Source organism: Oreochromis aureus, linkage group 10, assembly GCF_013358895.1.
Source record: "Oreochromis aureus strain Israel breed Guangdong linkage group 10, ZZ_aureus, whole genome shotgun sequence".
NCBI lineage: Eukaryota > Metazoa > Chordata > Actinopteri > Cichliformes > Cichlidae > Oreochromis > Oreochromis aureus.
In genome coordinates, this window is record NC_052951.1 from 30,232,584 (window position 1) to 30,241,230 (window position 8,647).

The window sequence follows — 8,647 nt, forward strand, 5'->3', positions numbered from 1 at the left end:
TTCTTATAGTTTCCGAATAACATAAATTTTGTTTTATTTAAATTTAAGGACAATTTGTTTCTATCAAACCACTTCTTTAATATCTTTAACTCCTGTGTGATCACCTCCAAAACCTGTTGAAATTCCACACCTGAACAAAGTATATTGGTATCATCTGCAAAAATTACAAACTTTAGTATCTTTGATACCTTACAAATATCATTTATATACATAATAAACATTTTCAGACCCAATACTGATCCTTGCGGTACTCGACATTCAATATCCACCAATTTAGATTTAAACTCATTTATTTGTACATATTGCTGTCGATTAATCACATAGCTTTTTATCCAGTCCAATACCACACCCCTAAACCCATATCTTTCCAGTTTGATTATTAGAATTTTGTGGTCAACAGTATCAAATGCTTTTTTTAGATCTAGAAAGACTCCAAGTGCATACTTCTTGTTATTCTGTTATTTCTTCCATTAAATCCATCAATGCCAAAACTGTTGATCTATTATTTCTAAACCCATACTGGCAATTTGCCAACAATTCATGTTTATCCACAAAGCTATCAAATCTTTTTAGAAATAGTTTTTCCAGTATCTTAGAAAACTGGGAGAGTACCAACACTGGTCTATAATTTGTAAAACAATGCTTTTCACCTGATTTATAAATGGGAATAATTTTTGCAACTTTCATTTTTTGTGGAAAAACCCCTTCCTGGAAATCGATTTTCCGCGATTAAAAAATGACTTTGTTCGGCGGCGTTCCCACCGCGAGCAGAACTCCGTTTAAAAAACCGCTGTTTTTGAACACTAATGGGCTTACTTTGAAACAAAGTGCAATTGACTGATTATTGTTATGTGTTGCCTTGAATTCGGCTATGCTGTCTGTTAGACAGTTGTTTTTCTTTATTGTTGTTTTTGTATTTATTTGTAGCGAAAGCTACTGGAATGTATAGATTAAGCTACGTAGCCAAGATGATTAATAATTTAACTGTTGTACATTTAATGATTAATGATTCCCATTGTTACATAGACTTGCAGAAAAATGTATTTGTTTACCGGTAAACTGAATTGAACTTGATGTGCTAATGGACATTTTTCTGGCCTACAGGTCAGGTTTTTTTTCCCCCTTTGAATTGATCTTCTTCATATTGAAGTGGCGAGCCAGTAGGACCATTCTTTGTTTTCCCCTCTTTTCCCCCACTTTGCAGTCTTTGGATTACGGACATATTTCCCCATTACATGAAGCTGGACCCTAAGGAGGAATTCCTTTAAAAAAGTGAACTTTAAAAAAGAAACCTTAACAAAGGACCAAAAGGACTCTTAACAAAAAGGACTCTTGCACAGAAAAATCACAGCATTGATTTATTATTTAATTGTGGGCATTTATTTATCTTGTGTGTTGTATTAATTATTTTGTTCCATTTCCCCTTTCCCCCATTTATTCAATATATTCTTGGTACAAGTTATTGCTGTTATGTGAAGGCTGTGTGCAGGCAGGAGTGGTAGTAGGGGGACCCAATGTGCAGACACTCGGAGGCGGAAAGTAACTCAAACTCAGATTTATTGCTAAACTCAAAAGGTAACAAACTTGCAAATAAACTTACTCAGACGGAACACACAGCAAGAAGAGGGTAGATCACGACACTGACAAACTGAAACACAGGGCTTAAATACATAGAGGGAGCAATCAGGGAATGAGTAACAGGAGGGAAACACAGCTGGGGCAAATCAGGCCTAACGAGACAAAGGAAGCACAACCAGACACATTTACATGAGACACGGACTTTCAAAGTAAAACAGGAAACATAACACAGACTGAACTTACAGACACAGACTCACAGGCAGGCACTACAGAGGGAACAGAGACGTGGGACCAGGGCAGACACAGACACTGACTGGACACGCGGATATAGCTGACAGGGGAGACGGCAACTAAGGATTACACAGAGACATAAACCAAAAGACAGAACTCTAACAAAGAAACCAAAGACTAGAAATGATAAATAATATAATAAACTCAAACCTCTGGGTCAACGACCCAGGCATCCTAACAATTGCAGTCTTTGGTCTCGTCATTCACACCATCTAGGCTCCATAAAGAACTATTTCTTCTGCGCGTCAGTCAGTAAACTCACCCATTGCAATAAAACTAGCCCTTAAATAACTTTGCGTTACAACACCACATCATCTGTCAGATATGGTGCAGGCAATGTTACAGCATCAGTATGTAAGTGGGTCAGTAGTGTTTGATAGAAGTAGCAGGAAGACTTCTGTAGAGTGTAGAGGGCTATTGTCTGCTCAGATACTAATACTGCAGAACTGGCTGGGCAGAACTTCACAGTACTAATACAAAATGACCCAAAGAATTTCTCAAAAGCAACCAAGGAGTTTCTCAAGGCAAAGAAATGGGAAACTCTTCAACGGCCAAGTCAGTCACCCGATCTCAACCCAACAGAGCATGCTTTCCACTTAATAGTGGAGATAGAAGGGCTGATGTGACAGAGGAGGGATGGAGTAAGATGGAGCCAGACCATTGTGGCCTCCCCTGTGGGGAGCAAGTGTAAGAAGAACCCATGTGACCTTGTGGCTACTGCAAAGTGCATGAATAATTCTTTTGTATAATTCCTGCAGTATAAACCAACTCTCACTGACTGCTTATTAATCTGTGCACACTAAACAGTTCTTATCAACATTACACCAAGAAACTATGGAGAGTCCAGTCCCATGTATTAACATTTATATCAATAACCTCATGCAGGTCATACTTGATAGATGGCAAGTTACTGAATACACAAAAATGTGCAAACATCTCACTTATTTGGCTTGCAGTACCCACACACATAAAAGTAGTGATGTATATTTCATGCTTGGTTGGCCCTCTCCGCACACTCTACCTCAGCCAAGCTTCAATGAAACATTCATACAGCAAGTCCCATTTACATATCAAGCAAACCACCCTCGGCTAAATTTGGTGGGTGAAAATGCCTGTTTTGCTCCACATCTTAGTTTACCTTGTTTTCCTGTTTTCCTGCTCTCTCTGTTTGACACATTGTGCATATTCTTAAGTTGCTGCTGTTTAGCAAAAATAAAAAAAGGTAGACCTTTCTATATTTATACACAGAATATACCACAAGTAAGGAAGACAGCAGGTGAAACACTAGGCCTTGAACTTTAAGTCTAATCCCAAAAGAGGTGTCACACAAGAAGCAAAAAGATGCCAGGTCATTATAGTAAGGTCACAAGCTCTCAAAAGGGCCCTGAATGCAGCATACTCGAGGCTTGACTGTAACTCTTTGTGTCTGTCTTGGAGATCATTTTTAGGGAATTTCCCATGAAGAAAACTTCAACTGTTTTGTTGAAGTTGTAATAATTTGTTTCATTTAAAGCCAGTCTGAGCTGATCAGCTTATTACAAACACATATTGCTGTCGTTTGCATAAGTTAAGATTTGTGACGTTTTGCATGTTTGGAGTCTGTAGTTAGCGTGTTGTCTTGTGTTGTTGGTGTGTAGTGTAGTTGGTTGTTTTGTTTTGTGTGTGTTACGGCTGTTGTAATGTTGTCTGATATGCAAATTTGAGTGTGCAGGTGCCTCTCTTTGATTGGTGCATCCAGGGGACGGACCATGTGGATTGGCTAACTACCTGGAGATAGTTAGCCAAGATAACGTATATGATCACACTGCCATTGACGGCCAGTTATTCATCCTCGGCTCACCTCAACCAGCAGACTCTGTGTTACCTGTCCAGCGCTGTTTCTTTATACAGGAGCATTTAGGGGTGGACTGCCTTTTTATTTGATTACCCTTTTCTCATGTTTTTGTTAGTTAGGGAGATAATTCATTGTCATTTGGTTTGATTCTTTTCATAGCTAAGTTTGGTACATCCTTTAGATAGGCTCTCTTTTGTTTGTTGTTTTGGCGTCAGGTCCACCCCGAAGCTATAGTCCGCTCCTTTCCTTTGTTAAAATTCACTCACTGTAAACAAATCACCATCAAAATTGTACTCGTTGTGTGATGTGCTGCTTTGGGTCAGAGGGGGATGGATCACCCTTATGCTATGGTCTGGCCACCCCTAGACGGGCCATAACATGTGTCAAAACAATGAGGCGACTGCTGAATATCACAGTTGCTGCCAAAAAGCCACCAAAGGCAGATTGCAAATAAAACAATGTCTCCAGGTGGAAAACAGGAGGAGTGATACAGTGTCTAATGCCCAAGTTTACTCTTAGACGCTGCTATACAATCGCACACACATGGGTGAGGGTAACTGCGATAGAGATGTGGACTCGGAACAAGAGCAATGCCACTGCCACAGCCCTTTTATCATGAGATAATGAGACTTTAATTTCACAGGCGTACATTCATTTTTAAACCTTTGCTTATCTTTTGTTTTTTAAGCTGACATTTCAATAACCATACAGCTGAAGTACAGTTCAAGCAGCCTGTAATTAGAATAAAAGAGAAGCAGATATGTAAGTGCACTAAGGTGTCCTAACGAACTGTGAGCTGATAAGATAGGATGCATGTTTCCTCTTTAACTGAGCAAAATCCACAATTTCAGTTTCTGAATCTATTGTGAATGGGTTTTTTTTTCTGTTGACTCAGAACTACTGGTTCCATTTAGCTGTTCTTTTATTTAGCTGCTTCTTTTTGTGTGAATAACCTCTTTAAACAAGACACACTGTGTTCTGTGTTGCCTTTTGTGTAATTTTCAATTAAAAAATTTGAAAACATTGCATTTTGCTGTGTTTGTGAATATTTGTTTTGTGCAATATTCACAGTACACTGAAGAAGAGATCATTTGTACTTTTCTGTACTTGAGGCTTTTGGATAAAGAAGCTTAAAATATCTAACACTCTTGAAAGGATGAGCGTACACGGTTCATCTTTACTGAAAATAGCTCCATACCTGTCAGTCAAAGCTATTTGTGATTAACAGGTTTGTTCCTCAGCACTTGATGTTCCTAGAAATGCATTTCTTCTTATTGAAACCATGAACTATGCAACGCTGTAGTCTCTCTCTCGCTCACTGAAAGTGGGTTTATGAGAGCTGTGTAGTTGCCTCCTCTATCATCCACTCACCTCTGAAATCCAAAACATTTGTTAGATCTACAGAACACAAATCCCACTTTAAGACCAAGTTTCAGAACAGAAAGACACACTTTGAACAACACAGGTGATATACACATGTATATCGTATTCTTCTTCTTCTTCTTCTTCTTCTTCTTCTTCTTCTTCTTCTTCTTCTTCTTGAAGTCAGACATATATCATTGTTTTTTTAATTCTTTACTTAAAATAATACCGAAGATCTGCTCATTTTAACTCTTCTAAGAATGTTTTTTTTAATATTTCATTTTTAACAGAGATTCAAACTTTGCCACAAGCATACAACCCCCATTCACAAAATGTGTCAAATCCATGACCCCAACACATGGGCTTATTACACTTATTACGCCAGAAGTGCAAGACCATTTTAATAAAGGCAGCCTGACTGTTCAGTCATCATGTGCATAGCCACAAGCGTAGTCTTCACTTATGAAAAATGTGGTGCAGCTAATTTCTCGAGGCACCTTAGGTCCTCTGTGGTTCCTGTGTTAGTTTTTATAAGGCACAAACTTTAGTATAATTTGTTATCATCGTCTCAACTCTTGTATTCCTCAGTTTTGTATTTGTATGCCCAACCTATTTAGGCATCCTGAAACAACTATCCATTTTTCATAATTAGGTTGTTTTGCATGGTGTTGGAGCTCATCAGACTCACTCCAACTTTGATTGTAAATGTTGTTATCCAGCGTCACCACTGGGATACAGGGTACGGTGTAAAATTTAGGCTTTTAATCGAATAAGACATTTGTATCTTTTTGCACTTTTGGAAAATAAAATATCTGAAAAATATTATTTTTCAGATATTTTGAGACCCTGAAATTGATATTTTATTTCAGTACAGATTTTGCATTAAGGGCACATTAACTTTTCTTTGCTTTGTAATCAGAAAACCGTCCAGCAGCTAATGACCATTAAACTATGATCCAACAAATCCTACAACCATTTTAGTCACAATCCTTGCAGGATCATAAATTTTTTTTTAATCTGTGGAGCCAGTGATGTATTTTTCGTAGTTTGATTGACTGTGAGGCAGGAAACCATTAAGTCTTTTTTGAAGGAGCTTCGATTTTAATTTACTTCATATTTGCAACAGTAACATTCTTAAAGTATTTGCTATAAAAACATAGTGAGGGCCACACTGTTTTCAAAAGACACTTACATCTAGTGATTTTCATTTAAATGACACACTTTTTACAGTATTTCATAGTTTTGAATAAAAATTAGTTTAGATCTTGCAAAAAGGTGAGAAGCCGAGGACTGAAAGTGTTAGGATGCGTAAATAAAAATTACTAAAAAGAAAAAAGTGTAAATATTTCAACAATCAAGTGTTTAAAACATAGTGGCTCACACACATTCAGAACAGCCCAGTTATGAGAAATATGCCACTATTAACCTGCATTAGTCCAAATATATCTCTTCTAAAACTTTTTCCTAAAGTGGAATTTGTATTCTGCAGGTTTAATAAATATTTCTGACTTCAGCACTGAGTGGATGCCAGAGGGGGAAACTACATGGAGCTAGAACTCTCTTGTAGGGCTGAACAAAAAAGGGTGGGATGAGAAACTACAGTGTTAATCAAGCAATTATGTTTTGGAAAAACTGGCAAATCATTTTATTATGGTTTGGGGAAAAAAAGAAACCTTTGGCAGAGCTGCTGTAAATACTTTGTCAGGTAAGATACTGAGGGCAGTGACGTTAAAATGCAAAACTTGGTTATACTTACTTTCAACATCCTTTAATATCGCCAAACCTAACCATGAAGGTCAAAAGCAGAGAGTACAACAATTCAGAAGCACATGGGGACGTAAGCAGGAACACTATACATACAGATTATAAATACTCACACAGGGTAAGTCATGGGGATTAGAGACAGCTGAGAGAAAATGAGACGCAGGCGCACACAATCACAGTAGAGTAAGTAAAATTAAATACAGGACACAGACAACAACTAGCAAAGTAAAACTAGAAGTAACATTAATGAAACACGGACACTTGGACAGTTAACCTGAGAAACTGAGACAGACACAAGAAATGGTGGGAAATATTGTTTGTGTATTGCAGGATTAACAGACGTTTCTAGTTAAGGTCTGAGATCCAGGGCCTGACAGAAATACCACCAGAATAATGCAGAATCCTGTGTGCTACAGAGAACTATTGCTAATCACAAATATTGTCTGAAAAGCACAAAGCTATTTTCTGTAAAGGTGAACTGTGTGTGCTCATCCTTTCAAGAGTGTTGCTTACTTGCTGCAGTCACACAGGAGTGTTGCAACTCATGTAACAGAATAAAACAAAGTCTAACGAGTTGTATAAAATGATCAAAGTGCATGATAGTTTTACACCGATAATCTTTAATAGTTAAAGACCTTTCTTTGTGAGATGCCTGTTTGTGTTTAGAAAAGCGACTAATCAACCATGCATGTGAATATCGTTAAGGAACTGATAGCTCTGCCTGTCTGATACTGAGTGATTTCTCATTGAACATGTTTCACTGAAAATTAAATGAAAGGCAACACAGGAAACTGTCAGTGTCAAGGACATTTCTCACACAAAAAGGAAGCAACTAAAATAAAAAAAACACTGCAAAACAGAATCAGTGATTCTTCATACCGTGAAGCTATGGGAAAGAGTTCTTGAAACTAGGTTAAGGAGAGAGGTGACAATGAGTGGGCAGCAGTGTGTCTTCAAGCCAAGAAAGAGCACAACAGGGGTGATGTTTGCTTTGAGAGTGTTGATGGAGAAGTATAGAAAAAGTCAAAGGTGCTGCCACTATATCTTTGTGGATGTAGAGACAACATATGATAGACCAAGAGAGGAGCTGTGTACTGTGTGATGAAGTCAGGAGTGCCAGAGAAGAATGGAAGTATGGTACTTCTCTGCCAGGAGAGCTGGACAGGGTGCAGAACATCCTTAACCCATCAGCAGGATTGGATCTGCTGCTTGTGCAAGAAGCAGTCCTCCATGAATGAGGACAGTGAAACACTGGTGAGGTGACCTGTTGACTAATGAGGCCAGGCTGGAGTCTCCGTAGATGACCTTATGATCTGTAGTGAGCGTAGGGAGCATGTGGAATCAAGCCTGGAGAGATGGAGGTATGCTCTGGAGAGAAGAGGAATTAAAGTCAGAATAAATGTGTGTGAATGAGACTAAGACAGATGGAAGGTCAACATGCAAGGAGTGGAGGAATTTAAATACCTGCATACATCCAAAGAAACAGCGAGTGCACAAGAGAGGTGACGTAGAGAGCAAAGGGAGGGTGGATTTGATGGGGATTAGTGTCAGAAGTGACATGTGAAAAAGAAAATTTTGATAGGACTCTGTGCAGTTGTGTGGACAAAAACTGGTGTTATCCTTCCATCACATGTCTGTCACGTATGTACTACATTTAAGCTGCTTTAGCAAGCTCACAGTAACTGTTAAAATGCAAACTGCTTTGCATCGGACCCTAACCCCTCTTTTAATAATCAAACATGATCAGTGCAATGTGTGTTAGCATTGCCTACTCTTTTTCTGCATATGCATTAGAACTAGGAATTACCAGAACAAAGC